Here is a 16,033-nt window from a genome sequence, read left to right on the forward strand (position 1 = left end):
TTTGGGGTTTACTCCAGTTTAATTTGGGGTTTATTTTGGGGTTTACTCCAGTTTAATTTGGGGTTTATTTTGGGGTTTACTCCAGTTTAATTTGGGGTTTATTTTGGGGTTTACTCCAGTTTAATTTGGGGTTTATTTTGGGGTTTACTCCAGTTTAATTTGGGGTTTATTTTGGGGTTTACTCCAGTTTAATTTGGGGTTTATTTTGGGGTTTACTCCAGTTTAATTTGGGGTTTATTTTGGGGTTTACTCCAGTTTATTGTGGGGTTTATTTTGGGGTTTACTCCAGTTTAATTTGGGGTTTATTTTGGGGTTTACTCCAGTTTAATTTGGGGTTTATTTTGGGGTTTATTCCCTGATGTCCCCCTTCCCCCCTCCAAAGGCCTGAAGCCAATCTCTGAAACAAGGGCAATGCCCAATGAGAGCCCGACCCCTGACCCCTGACCCCCGACCCCTCCCCGGACTGACCTGAAGCGCAGGCCCCAAGCCTCCGGCTCCGGCTCCAAAATGGCGCCGCAAAACAAATCTGCCCGACCACCTCACTCAGCCCCGGGACCGAGGGCGCTGAACCAAGGAATAAACCTCGCCTATTAAATAATCAGGTTGCAGCGCCCCACCGCTGTCCAGTGGCAATGGCCTAAAGTTTAGGGTGTTTGTTTCAAGTTTGGGTTTGAGTAGAACAGTAGCATTTATTGATCACAGATTGATTTACCAGCCGTGCAGAGGGCCTAGTGAGACACAAATCTAATACTGAAACCCCATAATGGTGACAGGATGGGTTTGGGGGCAGAAACCTTTAAAATTTTAAGCAGGGTGACACAGAGACAAAAGTTCAGCAGGGTCTGGCAGTGTCTGTGAGAGAAAAGTTAAAAATCACACAACACCAGGGTTAGAGTCCAACAGGTTTATTTGGAAGCACTAGCTTTCGGAGCGACGCTCCTTCGTCAGGTGGCTGTGGAGAATAAGATCGCAAGACACCACAAAAGTTTACAGTGTGATGAAACTGAAATTATATATTGAAAGAGACCTGGGCTGTTTGTTAAATTTCTCATCTTTCACAATGACCATGTTAGTTTTAGTTCTTTCCCAGAACTTTCTTAAAATTAACATTCTCAAGTGAACTTTAACAATAGGTGCCATGTCGGCCCAGATAATGTATTGAAGGTGTGAGCTTCCCTGCGTGAGGCTGTCTGTGCCCCAATGGTCAGACTGATTCCACTCCAAAAAAGGGATTTACAGAATCTTACGTGGATTCATGCAGTTTTTGAGCAAAATAAAATGTAACTCTGCAATACAAATTCAACCCACAAACTTATATGTGTGTGTGTGTGGGGGGGGGGGGGGTGTCTGAATGTCTGTGAGAGGGTGTGTGAGTGTAGGTGTCGAGAGTGTGGTGCTTGAAAAGCACAGCAGGTCAGGCAGCATCTGAGGAGCAGGAGGATCGACGTTTCAGGCATAAGCCCTCCATCAGGAATAAGGCTTGTGGGTTGGGGCTGAGAATTAAATGGGAGGGGTGTGGGGTTGGGGGGAGGTAGCTGGGAAAGTGATAGGTGAGGGAGAAGGTGATAGGTCAGAGGGAGCAGTGATGGACGGGGCCCGGAGGTTGGTGCCGAGTTGGAGGCTTGGGGGACTGATAATGTGGGGGGGGGGAAATGAGGAAGCTGCTGAAACCCACATTTATCCTGTGTGGTTGCAGGAATACGAGGCGTTCCTTCTCCAGGCATCGGGTAGGAACGGTTTAGCGGTGTAGGAGGAGGCCCAGGACCTGCATATCCTTGACGGAGTGGGAGTGGGAGTTGAAGTGTTCAGCCACGGGGCGGTGGGTGCAGGTGTCTCTGAAATGATTCACAAGAAGACAGCCTGTCTCTCTGATGTAGAGGAGACTTTGAGCATATGAGAGAGAGCTTGTGTATGAGAGAGGGTCTACGTGAGTGTATGGGTCTGTAGGAGTGCGTGTGTGTGAATGAGAGAGAGAATGTGTAGTGCAATGGGGTCAACCTGTAGTGTGACATGAACCCAAGGTCCTAGTTGAGGCCATCCCCATGGGTACCGACCTTGGCTATCAGCCTCTGCTCGGCCATTTTGCTTTGTTGCCTGTGGAGAGAGAGAACAGAGTTAATGTTTCGGGTCCGGTGACCCTTCCTCGGAACCTGACCTGAAACGTTCACTCTGATTTCTCTCCACAGACGTTGCCAGACAATGCTGAGCTTTTCCAGCGATTTCTGGTTTTGTCTCTGATTTACAGCATCTGCAGCTCTCTCGGTTTTTACTTTTTGGAAACGCAGGAAGGATGCTCCCGACGGATTGGGGGAGTCCAGAAACAGGGAGAGGGTGGGGTCACAGTCTTCAGGACCGAGATGAGGAGAAATGTCTTCACCTGAAGAGTGTGGAAAATTTTGTTGTTCTGGGGGACACAGTTTCAAATCCTGCCAGGGCAGATGGTAGAATTCAGTAAAAAATCTGGAATTAAGAGTCTAAGGATGACCGTGAATCAATTATTGGAAAACCCCCATCTGGTTCACTGACGTCTTTACCTGGTCGGGCCTACACATAACTCCAGACCCAATGTGATTTGACCCTTAACAGCCCACCGGTCAATGGGGGAATGGGCAACAAATGCTGGGCCAGCCCGGGACACCCAAACCCCATGGATGAATTAAAATAAAAATTCTCTACCACAGAAAGTGGGTGAGACCAAACACTGAATGTCTTCAAGAAGGAGGCTGACACAGCGCTCAGAGCTAAAGGGTGTAGGGGAGAAAGCTGGGATAGGGGACTGAGTTGGATGATCATCTTGTGGCATGGGGTAGTAATGTCCCTCGTCTCTAGCCCAGGAGGCCTGTGTTCGAGGTCCATTTGGTGCTCCAGAGGTGTGTCTGAACAGACTGATCGAAAAAAGATCAACTTTGAGATGCTGTTGTTACTTTCACACATAAACAGTGTGAAACTACCATGGCTTCAAGAGGTTATTTTGTCTTTTTTCTTGAAGAAAGGTTTTAAGACAGAGATACAGAGCTGTCTACTTGAATCCAGTAAACAGCTTGTGAGGCCTTGGGATTTTGTTTTTAGAAGCTGGAACAATAGAAGCAGCCTGAATGGGTGGGGTCAAGCTCTCTCAGAACCTGGATATTTTAGCTTCAGTTTTTCAGTGGCAGTTGCTGGGAGCTGGGAAGGTTTGGGAGCTGCAGCACATCTCTCCCTGCTCCTCTCTCTTTCTCTCCCTCTCCCTCTCAGAGTTTCCTCTTGATGGTTTTCCTCCTGGACTAGAGAATTGCCTATGTGACAATCTATTTTACTGAATTTGCCATTGCCAAGGGTGCATTTATGGGATGTTACTCTATTGGAACAGTTACTGTTTCATCATTAAATCAGACCCCATTGCATCATGGTAGCCCACAAACCTACCAACACACTTAAACAGCGACTCATGAACCTAAAGGATCTATTAGATACTACAAGCAAAACTAACATCATTTATAAATTGCCATGCAAGAACAGTAAAAAAACACTAAATTGGACAAATAAGCAAGAACCTTGCCAGCAGGGTACACAAACACCAACTGGCCACAAAAGACACAACCCACTATCACTAGTTTCTATACATACAGACAAAGAAGGACACCACTTTCACCAGGACAACACACACATCCTAGGACAGGCGAAACAAAAACATGAACAAGAATTCTTAGAGGCATGGCATTCTAACCAGAACTCCATCAATAAGCACATCGATTTAGACCCTATCTACCTTCTCTTGAAAGAAAAACCAGAAATGACATCACACACCTTAAGAAACTAAGACCTATAAACAGAGAGGTGGGACATACCACCAGCACTTCACCAGAGACTCTCACTGATGATGTTACCTAGTCATGGTGACGAAACACCTGAAAATTAACCCTCCAGCTCAGCGAGCTAAGTTACAGGCTTAGCTACAAATCTTCTGTAGCTACAAAGTTATTCTGTTAACTTTTCCAACGGTCTGTTTCCGTGCTGTATATCTCTATGACTCTATGTGCAGGCCAGGTGACTTGGCCATGCTAAATTGCCCATACTGTTAGGTGCGTTAGTTTGGGTGAGTTACTCTTCGGAGGGTTGGTTTGGACTTGTTAGGCCAAAGGGCCTGTTTCCACACTATAGGGAATCTAATCTAATTTTAAAAGAATACTGGAGATCACAGCGGGTCAGGCAGCATCTGTGGACAGAGAGCAAGCTAACATTTCGATTCCAGATGAGTCTTCAACTGTTTTCAGTTTCTGAACAGGATGTGGTTATGTTCCCTGGAGCGTCACAGGCTGAGGGGTGACCTTGTAGGGGTTTATAAAATCATGAGGGGCATGGATAGGGTGAATAGACAAAGTCTTTTCCCTGGGGTTGGGGAGTCCAGAACTAGAGGGCATAGGTTTAAGGCAAGAGGGGAAAGATAAAGAAGAGACCTAAGGGGCAACTTTTCACACAGAGGGTGGTACGTGTATGGAATGAGCTGCCAGAGGAAGTGGTGGAGGCTGGTACAATTACAGCATTTAAAAGGGATCTGGATGGGTATATGAAAGGAAGGGCTTAGAGGGATAATGGACCAAGTGCTGGCAAATAGGACTAGATTAATTTAGGATATCTGGTTGGCACGGACGTGTTTGATCGAAGGTTCTGTTTCTGTGCTGTACATCTCAATGTCTCTATCCGAGAGGAACATACAAAGGCTGTAGGCTGCTTTGAGAATTGGTCAAACTGCAAACAGTCACTCAGTTGAGTGCTCGATGTTGGATTAACCTGATCGCGCCCGGGCAGCTGTCATGTCTGATTGCAAGCTTGAAAGGTACTCGCTTTTCACAGAAACCTGACCACCGCTGACCGTGTGCTGCTCCCCACGGTGTGGGGAATCCCCAGGTTTAGGGACTACCCCGTAAATGGATCCGAGGTATTCTGTTCAGACGTTTCGTAACGGTGTTTCGAATCACCAGGCATCCGGCTAAAGTGGAGAGGAGAGAAACCGCTCCCCCCTCGTTGACGGGGGTGGGGAATCAAGAACCAGAGAGTTGGAAGTAATTGGCAATAGCGGGTCCAGGGAAAGGTTTCTTTGTTCTGTCAGCGACATGGGGTTTGGAATGCGCCGTCTTGAGTGTGGAGAAGGCGGGGAGACTGAATTCAAGAGAGAGTTGGATTAGTGACTGAATCGGAAGATGGTGCAGGGCCGGGGGGGGAAGGAGAGCAAATCATTCCTGTCCAGTGCCAGGAGAGAAAATGGACTAAATGATCTGCTGTTCTGTATTGCGACTTTCCAGGACTCAGCACCATCGAACTCAGGGCCTGTACACAAAGCAGACTGTACACAGGGGCAGTGGAGTTAAGTTTGGGGCCAGTGCAGATACAGCTGCATCGGGGCCATTTGATCCGGCAGGGACTTGTGGGTGTCAGAGGAGGCACGATACAGCCAAAGAGGGGCAGCACTCGCTCACAGCAGCCGCAACAGCGAAGGGGACTTATGCCTGGTCACCACGCCCATGACAGAACATCTAACAGGGAGGACTGTAAAACTGGACACTATTACTTCACATTTCTGCTTTTATATTCTACGCTTTGGTTTACTTTAAGATGGGGCCAGAGTAGTAGTGACACTGTACAATACAATACAATACGTGGGTGGCACAGTGGTTAGCACTGCTGCCTCACAGCGCCAGAGACCCAGGTTCAATTCCCGCCTCAGGCGACTCTCTGTGTGAAGTTTGCACATTCTCCCCGCGTCTGCGTGGGTTTCCTCCGAGTGCTCCGGTTTTCTCCCACAGTTCAAAAAATGTGCATGTTAGGTGAATTGGCCATGCTAAATTGCCCGTAGTGTTAGGTGTAGGGGCATGGGGCTGGGTGGGTGCGCTTTGGCGGGTTGGTGTGGACTTGTTGGGCCGAAGGGCCTGTTTCCACACTGTAAGTAATCTAATCTAAAATACATGTGACAATAAATCAATCAAACCAAATAGATAGGGTGAACAGCAAAGGCTTTTTCCCCTAGGATGGGGCAAGTTCAAAATTAGGGAGCATATTTTTGAGGGGAGAAAGATTTAAACAGGACACGAGGGGCAACTTTTTTTAAAAACACAGTGGTTCGTGTGTGGAATCAACTTCCTGAGGATGTGGGTACGGTTACAACATTTTAAAAGACATTTAGATAAGTTCGTGAATAAGAAAGGTTTGGAGGGATATGGGTCAAGATTAGAGTGGTGCTGGAAAAGCACAGCAGGTCTGGCAGCATCCGAGGAGCAGGAGAATCGACGTTTTGGGCAAAAGCCCTTCATTAAGAATACAGCTCTATTCCTGATGAAGGGCTTTTGCCTGAGAACGTCGATTCTCCTGCTCCTCGGATGCTGCCTGACCTGCTGTGCTTTTCCAGCACCACTGTAATCTAGAATCTGGTTTCCAGCATCTGCCATCTTCACTTTCACCTTGGAGGGACATGGGCCAGGAGCAGGCAGGTGGGATTGGTTTGGGATTATGGTCAGCATGGACTGGTTGGGCCGAAGGGTCTGTTTCGGTGCTGGATGACTCCAAACCTCTCGGGCGGCAGACATATACTTGGCAGTTAGTGGGTAGGGTTGTCACAACATCACTTGGCTTTCAAAATGGAACTGGATGAACATTTGAAGGAGGGGGGGGGAGTTGCTGAGATAGAGGGAAGAGGAGGATTATAAATGGATGGCTCTTTGAGCAAGAGGTCATAGTTTCAGAGTAAAGGGGGCAGCAGATTTCAAACTGAGGAGGAGGAATTATTTCTGTCAAAGCCATGGAATTACACACACTCAGGGAATCGACCCCAGGTCCCTGGCACTGTGAGGCAGCAGTGTGATCCACTTCGCCACCCAATCTTTGAAATACTTGAACCAAAGGGAACCCAAATGCAGGACACAATGTAGTCTGAAAATGATCCTTTATTATTCTGTTACATACTGAAGTACAAAACACATTCAAAATGAAGCAAATATAAATTTCAGGTGTATATAGAGGCAGGTGACTATAAAAGTAGGAACTTACATGTGGATTGAGAACGGGCTCATCTGAGGTAGCAGAAACTGTGGCAGTGACCAAGTAGACAAACACGGCCGACATTAACTCAATGTGAGCACTTTGATTTGAAGACAGGATGTGGGAAGAGAACACAGTTACTGCCAGATGTGAGATATTTACCTCTTACCGACCTGTCTGCTCCTTCGTGAAGACCTGTGTGTGTGGGCGTGGGTGTAAGAGCCCTCAGAAAGTGTGTGTTACGGAATAGAAGGAAAACAAAAGTCAGGGGGCGTTTGCTAACACACCGATTCCCCGGGACAGTGAGCTCCGGGTCAGGAATGACCATACAGCACTATCTTCAATGTTCCTTTACAGCCAGGGTAGGGCACCAGGGAAATCTATGTCCACGCAGCACCCTCAGGCTAGGTTAGTGAGCTCCTCTGCTTCAGTTGGGAACTTAACCACTTGGAAAAGCTCATCGACAAAGTGGGCCCAGCAGTGGAGAGAGGGCACCTGAGGGCAGCAAGTTCGTGGGTCTGGTACAGGTGAGACGGTGGAGGGCTGGAGGTGTAGGTGTTGTTGGTGGGTCTGGTACAGGTGAGACGGTGGAGGGCTGGAGGTGTAGGTGTTGTTGTTGGGTCAGGTATCGATGTGATGGTGCTGGTCAGCCATTCAAAATGTCGAGGATTAACAGAAGGGTTCACCACCCGTGTCATAACAATACTGTATTCAGTAGTATCCTGCATTAAGTAGATATTTAAATTATATTGGAGTGTGTACCTTACACTATAAAACATTAAACTATTTACAATTACCCAAAACTAAAATTCTACAAGACAATTACACTCTAGAGTCTAAAATGACTTAAAATATACCACAGAATATATCTGACACTGTCTTTTTTAAAAATTTGCATTGATAAAGTCCATTTAAAGTAGCAAAACATTGCAAGGTGACTAAAAGGATATTATCAGGCAGTTTAATCCTGAGCCACAAAGGAATATTAGACTAGAGATAAAAAGTTTGGCCATAGGTAAAAGTTTATGGTGTTTTCAAGGAGAAAGCAAAAGGTGAATACACGAGAGGTGTACAGAGTTCCAGAGTCTGGGTGTCAGCAGATGAACCAAGTAGTGTAACTTGATCTTTTAAATAAACTGTGCAAGTAGTAACATGCATCATTTGCTGAAGATCACAAAATATTACACTCAACTCACTTTTTCAATTGCTCTGAATTACTTTTTCAACAATAGCCTATACAGTTTCATCGTAAATAGTATTGGGAACTTGACACCATGCATTTTCTACTAAACTCACCATGAACTAGACTATTGGTTTGTGGCACAAGTGTATCCCAAAGGCAGATATTCCTAGATGGGAAGAAAAAGTAATTGTGATAAAAATACTTTGTATCATCAACTTTCATCTTTCTGTTTTGCAAAAAGGTCAATCAAACTTGTGTGGCTATCATTTGTAGCCAAATCCTGTGCTGTGAACTCAATGTTTCTTTTAATTAAAAGATAATTGTCAGTGTTTCATTAGTTTCTGAACAGATTTGACCAATAAAAGGGGGAAAAAAAATCCAGACAAGATGTGAAAGAAAATTAGTGTAGAGAAAACAAATTAGTGTCGAGAAAGAAATGCACAGATAGATTGGAGAATAACCAACTGAAATGTGTAGATACAAAAATCAAAAATATACAGAGATTCATAGAGTTGTCACAGTGCAGGTGGACATTCAGCCCATCATGCCTGCATCAGTTATGTGTGCATTTTAACTAAGTGCTTTTCCCCATAGCCAGGCACATTATTTAATCAGAAACAATTGTCCAATATTCTATTCGATGGTTCTATAGAACCCACCTCCATCATACTTTCAACCACCGTATTCCACACCTTAACTACTGTGAAAATGTTTTCTCACCTTGCATTTACTTGTTTTGAAAAACACTTTTAAAATGTGCCCTCTGGCTCTTGATCCATTTAGGAGGGGGAGTGGTTTAAGCCTATTCATTCTGTCCAGATTCTTCATGATTTTGCAAACCCCTCTTAGCTGTCTCTCCAAGGTAAAAACAGTACCAACTTCTTCAATCATTCCATAGAACTGAAATGTTTCATCCTTGGAATCATTCTCATAAACCTCTTCTGCACTTCACCAATGTATTCACATCCTTCCTGTAGTATGGTACCCAGAACACTACACAATATTACAGCTGACATCTAACCAGCGATTCACCAAATTTCAACATAAACACCCTGCTCTGAAACGGTGTCCCTATTTATGAAGCCGAGAATGTTCTATGCTTTATGAACAATTTTCTCTCGACATGTGCTTCTTACTTTCAAGGTCTTCTGTACTTATACACAGAGGTTGCACACTTTTTGTGCACACTTTTTAGAAAGTTACCCTTTCCAGGATGGCAGTGAAGTAGCAGGGCTGCTTGCAGGCTCTTGCCCAGGGCTCATCTGCTTCCATCTGCTTTCTTTCTTATTTTTTTCTTTTAATTCTGCTCTTTTTCTTTTGTTTTTCTTTTTTTAAAAATTTTAATTTTCTTTGGTGGGTTAGTTGGCAGTATCAGTATGGCAGTTAGTGTGCCATGCATTGAGTGGTGGCAGCTTCTCGACAATCGGAGATGGCAGAGGTAGCAGACGCTTGGTAGGATGGCAGCCTGACTTGGCAGCAGAGCCAGTGATTTCTGGTTTCAGAAGGCCCAGAGCAAGGACTCCTGGTGTTGGCCAGGTAGTGGCTGCCGCATGGAAGGCTGGGAGTGGGGATTCCTGGTGTCATCAAGGCAGCTGCGGAGCCAGGGAAATCTGAATGCAGTCATGGTAGGCCCAGAGCAGAGACTCCTGGTCATCTGCAAGGTAGCAGTGGCAGCGGCAACAGAGATTCCAAACGAATCCAAGTTTTTTTCATGGGACTACTAACTTGATCCCAAGTAATGGTTGCTAGAGGTTCTCCCACTTCGAAAGTTAAATTGACTGGTCATAAATGTTGTGTCAATGTTTTCAATTCTCCTTATTCCTCATGCACAACCGCCAGAATCCAGACAGATTCCAAAGATAACGGTCACTGCCTCTTCAATTTCCATTCTTGCTTCCTTCAATATCCTTTAATGCATCTCATTGGTTTTGGTTTTGATAACTTTTGTAACAAATTCTTCTCATCAATTTTAAACACTTTAGTTATTCCTCCTCAGTCATTGTCACCTGGGCACTATTTGCCATTTAGGTAAAGACAGATGCAAAGTGTTTATTTACTACCTCAGAATTTCTCTTCCCTCAAGGTGTCAATCCCTTTCCTGACTCTATTCCTACTTGTACAATCCTTTTCTTACTGATATACTTTAAGACGATTCTGGGATTTTTAAAAAATGTTAGTTGCCAGCCTTTATTTATTGTGCCTCCTTGGCTTATGTTTGTTTTTCCAACTTCCTTCCGAACCATGTGAATTCAGTTTGGTTTGCAAATGTATTTACCATGCAACAATTCAATTTGTATTTCTTTTGTTATTTTCTAGGGAGTTCAGGATTTGCTTGTCCTACATTTTCTTTGAGGGAATACACCTTGACTGTATCCAAAGCAACTCCTCTTTGAGGGTAACCGGTTGTTCAGCCATTGTTCCTCCTGCCCGCCTTGGGTTCCAGTTGATCTGACCCAACTCTTGCCCCACTGAAGTCTGTTCTCTACCAGTTGTTCATTCTCATTCTGGATTGATCATTGTCATTTTCTACCATCTTCCTAAACCTGATCACTCACTTGATCCAAGTGGCTGACTTCATTCCCATAACTGGATCTACCTGCGGCTCTTGTTGTAACACAGCTGTAAGAAATTAGGAGAAAGTGAGGAGTGCAGATGGAGCTCAAAGTCAAGAGTGTAGTGTTGGACAAGCACGGCAGGTCAGGCAGCATCCGAGCAGCAGGAGAATCGACATTTCAGGCACAGGTCCTTCATCAGGATGAAGCTTGTGGGTTGAGGCTGGGTTTGGAGGGGAAAGGTAGCTGGGAAATTGATAGGTGTATGAAAGAGGGGGGAGAAGGTGATAAGTCAGAGGAGGGACTGGTCTGGAGGGCGGTGCGGAGCTGGAGGCTCGAGACTGGGATAATGTGGGGGAAGGGAAAATGGGGAAGCTGTTGAAACCCACATTTATCCCATGGGGTTGCAGGGTTCCAAGGCAGAATATGAGGTGGTGTTCTTCCTCCAGGCGTTAGGTGGTAATGGTTTGGCCTTGGAGGCGGCCCAGGACCTGCATGTCCTTGATGGAGTAGGCGGGGGAGTTGAAATGTTCAGCCCTCCGCGATCGTGGAGGGAGGCGGCCATCTGGGACTTTGAGGTGGAATTGGTCATCTGGGAACAGATTCGGCGAAGTTGGAGGACTTGGGAATAAGGGATGGCGTTTTCACGCGAGGTAGCTGTGGGAGTCAGTGGTCTTGTAGTATACATCTGTGGTTAGTCGGTCACCAGAGACAATGATGGAGAGGACCAGGAAGGGGAGGGAGGTTTCCAAGATGGTCCAGGTGAACTTGAGGTCTGGGCGGAAGGTGTTGGTAAAGTTGATGTACAGTTCAACCTCCTTGTGGGAATACGAGGCGGCACTGATACAGTTAGTGTAGCAGAGGAACAGGTGGGGGTGGTGCCAGTGTAACTGGACTGTTCCACATATCCAACAAACAGGCAGACATAGCTGGGTCCTCTGCGGGAGCCCATGGCTACCTCTTTCATTTGGAGGAAGTGGGAGGATTGGAAGGAGAAGTTGTTGAAGGTGAGGACCAGTTCAGCCAGGTGGATGAGGGCATCGGTGGGAGGGTACTAGTTGGGACAGCATGAGTGGAAGAAATGGAGGGCTTAGAGATTGATGTGTACAGGGACTGGATGCCCATGTGAAGACGGGGAAACGAAAATCTTGGAGGAGGTGAAGGGCATGTGTGCTGTCACAAATGTAGGTGGGGAGTTCCTGAGCTAAGGGGGACAGGACAGTGTCGAGGCAGGAAGAGAGGAGTTCAGTGGGACAGGCGCAGGCTGAGACAATGGGTGGACTGGGGCAGTCAGGTTTTGAATATTCTGAAGGAGGTAGAATCAGGTAGTGTGGGGTTCACGGACAGGGAGGTTGGAGACTGTGGATGTGCAGGAGAATTGACGTTTTGGGCATAAGCCCTTCATGAGACTTGAGGGTTGGGGCGGAGAGATAAATGGGAGGGGAGGTGGGGTTGGGGAGAAGGCAGCTGGGAAAGATATAGGTGGATTAATGCGAGGGAGAAGGTGATAGGTCAGAGGGGGGAAATGATGGTCAGGGGGGCGGTGTCGTGTTGGAGGCTTGGGACTGGGATAATGTGGGGGGGAGGGGAAATGAGGAAGCTGCTGAAATCCACATTGATCCCGTGTGGTTGCAGGGTCCCAAGGCGGAATATGAGGCGTTCCTCCTCCAGGCGTCGGGCGGTAACGGTTTGGTGGTGGAGGCGGCCCAGGGCCTGCTTGACGTTGACAGACTGGGAGGGGGAGTTGGGTGCAGGTGTCAAAATGGCGCCAGCCTGTGGCAGTAGTTGAAACCTTTCACTGTTATTATTCACCGTAAAACGGAAGCGACAGTGAACCATTCAGTTCCAGTTTGCAACAAAATGAGTGGTATCCGAAACAGGCGGTGGTTAATGAGGCCAGGGCAAGTCAGTGTCACTCTTACTGGTCTAACAAACCAAATTCAGCTCCGACACCAAACTCATGGTATACTGTGGTGATTCCCACCCTCCTGTATGGCTCTGAGCTGGGGACTGTCTACAGCAGGGACCTCAAGGTGCTGGAGTGGTCCCACCAACTCTACCTGCACAAGATCCTGGAAACCCACTGGGAAGACAGACACACCCACCCTAGCCTTCTCGACTCGGCCAACATCCCCAGCATCGAGGCACTGACCCCCTGCGGCCTCCCCTCCTTGATCGGCTGCGCTGGGCTGGGCACGTCACCCGTACGACCGACACTAGACTCCCCCAGCAGGTCCTCTCCTCCCAGCTCCAGCTGGGCAGGGGGAAGCGCCTGAGGGATACCCTCCAGGCATCGCTGGCCAAGTGCAGAATTCCCACGGCCACTCAGGAATCGATGACCCCCAAGACCGTCCAGAGTGAGGGAGGAGCATCCAGGAAGGCGTCCAGCACCTTCAGACGTGCCGTTGGGAATTAGCGGAAACCGGGCGGAAACAGTGGAAGGAACACGCTGTCACCCACCCCCTTCCCATGACCACCACCTGTCCCCAGTATAACAGGGCCTGCGATAACTCCATCAGTCTGTACAGCCACCTACAGACTCACTCTGAGAGGGGAAGACAGTTATTCTCATCCATGACGAAAAATCAAAATAGAGCCTTGGGAAAAGTTGCTGGGCAGAGAGATCTGGGAGTGCAGGTCCATTGTACCCTGAAGGTTGCTGCACAGGTGGATAGAGTGGGCATATAGTATGCTAGCCTTCATTGGACGGGGTATTGAGTACAAGAGCTAGCAGGTCATGTTAAAATTGTACAAGACATTGGTTCGGCCGTGTTTAGAATCCTGTGTACAATCCTGTTCACCACATTACCAAAAGGATATGGGCGCTTTGGAGAGGGTGCAGGGAAGGTTTACGAGGATGTTGCCTGGTGTGGAAGGTGCTAGCTATGAAGAAGGGTTGAGTAGGTTAGGGTTAATTTCATTAGAAATAAAGGAGATTGGGGGGGGACCTGATTGAGGTTTACAAAATCATGAAGGGTATAGACAGGGTGGATAGAGACAAGTTTTTTCCCAGGGTGAGGGATTCAATAACGAGAGGTCACGTGTTCAAGGTGAGAGGATAGAAGTTTAAGGGGGGATACACGCGGAAAGTATTTTACACGGAGGGTGGTAGGTGCCTGGAAGGCGTTGCCAGCAGAGTTGGTAGAGGCAGGCAAGGTAGATTCATTTAAGGTGCGTCTGGACAGATGCATGAGTAGGTGGGGAGCGGAGGGATACAGATCCTTAGGAATTGGGCGATAGGTTTAGACAGTGGATTTGGATCGGTTCAGGCTTGGAGGGCTGTTCCTGGGCTGTAAATTTTCTTTGTCCTTAATAAAAAGCCTGGGCAAATGAGGTATGTCAGGGGAGAGCAGTCTTTCCACAAATGCATTCCAATTGCTAGAATGGAACAGTGCAATTGTGTCTTCCTGCTCCTGGCTGACCAGGGATTCGGACAGAGCAGGGTCAGAGGGGTGTTGTCTCTCCCGTCAGAGACAGGCTCAACCAGTCGACTTGGAGGCGAAGGGGTTGGCTCACCTTCGGAGGAGAAGTCTGGCAGATGGACTCATTGGAGCTTTAGCAATATGAGGGGAGTGATCTTCCTGAAACACCGAGACACTGAGTGGGTTTGACAGGGTGATGGCGGCAGTGGAGTGGGGGGGGCAACTCCGGCCGGGGGAAGTGACGGAGAACTGGGCCTTCTATTTAAGACCGAGAGGAGGAGGAGGAACTTTGCCCCTCAGAGGGTCATTAGCGTTTGGAATTCTCTCTCTCCCAGAGAGCAGTGGAGGATGGCTCAGTGAATAGGCTCACGGCTATGTTAGAGAGATGTTGGGTTAACGAGTGTCAGCGTGTGGTTATGACAGGGCCAAGGCAGCAAAGCGAGGTCACGGCCACATTCAGATCAGACGTGGCTCTTACTGAACCATAGAGCAGGCTCAAGGGGGTTGAACAAGCTAACGCTGCTTCTGTTGTGTGGATGGACTGAGAGGAGGGAGATTTAAGTATCTTTCTCCCCTATCTCCCCAAAAGGTAGAGTCAGTGATGGCGGAGCAACCCTTTCTCCCTAATCCTGAAGACATTTCCAAAAAGAGATTTTTGTTTTTTGAGCGAGTGCCCAACAGGCTAAGCCACCTGGGATAGCTGACATTGAAGTTAACAGCTGGAAATGTGTTGCTGGAAAAGCGCAGCAGGTCAGGCAGCATCCAGGGAACAGGAGAATCAACGTTTCGGGCATAAGCCCTTCTTCAGGAAGAAGGGCTTATGCCCGAAACGTCGATTCTCCTGTTCCCTGGATGCTGCCTGACCTGCTGCGCTTTTCCAGCAACACATTTCCAGCTCTGATCTCCAGCATCTGCAGACCTCACTTTCTCCTCATTGAAGTTAACAGACAAACCCTGCTGCAATGCAGCTGACTGCTACGTTCATTAATCTCAACACTCAGCCAACGTCAAATGGTACAACTTGGTAAAATCATAAAAACGCAAAGACAAAAGGGCTGCTGACAGAGACTAGGAGCAACTTGTCTTGATGGTCAGAGGCTGGGAATCCTGCAGCGAGTAACTACCCACCTGAATCCCCCCACCATCAAGAAGGTATAAGTCAGTGAGGGAATACTCCCCACTTGCCCCTGGATGGGAGAAGCTCGACACCATCCAGGGACAAAGCAACCCCCGCTTGATTGACATCATATCCCCCTCCCTCCCCCACCAGCGCTCAGTAACAGCAGTGTGTACCATCTACAAGATGCCATTCACCAAAGATCCTCAGGCAGCACCTTCCAAACCCACGGCCGCTTCCATCGAGAGGGACGAGGGCAGCAGATACACAGGAACGTCACCCCGCTGCAAGTTCCCCTCTGCGCCACTCACCGCCCTGACTCGGAAATATATCGGCCGCTCTTTCCATGTCTCTGGGTCAGAATCCTGACATTGTGGGTCAACCCACAGCAGGTGGACTACAGCGGTTCAAGAAGGCAGCTCACCCCCCACCTTCTCAAGGGGGCAACTAGGAACGGGTAATAAATCATGGGCCCGGCCAGTGACGCTCACATCCCGTGAGAGAATTAAAAAGGTGCTCATTCCTCACAATTGGGTCAAATGCTGGCAACTGGGACTGGATTAATTTAGGATATCTGGTCAGCATGGACGAGTTGGCCAGAAGGGTCTGTTTCTGTGCTGTATGACTAAGTTGACCAGCAGCTACAATTGCAAGTTGAAAAAGGCCGATTCCTAACGCATGATCCTTCAGCAACACTACAGAGCTTCTTAACAACTGTATCATTTCACCGGAGAGAAGATAAACCAGC

This window comes from Chiloscyllium plagiosum, chromosome 48, assembly GCF_004010195.1.
Source record: "Chiloscyllium plagiosum isolate BGI_BamShark_2017 chromosome 48, ASM401019v2, whole genome shotgun sequence".
In the NCBI taxonomy this organism is placed as follows: Eukaryota; Metazoa; Chordata; class Chondrichthyes; order Orectolobiformes; family Hemiscylliidae; genus Chiloscyllium; species Chiloscyllium plagiosum.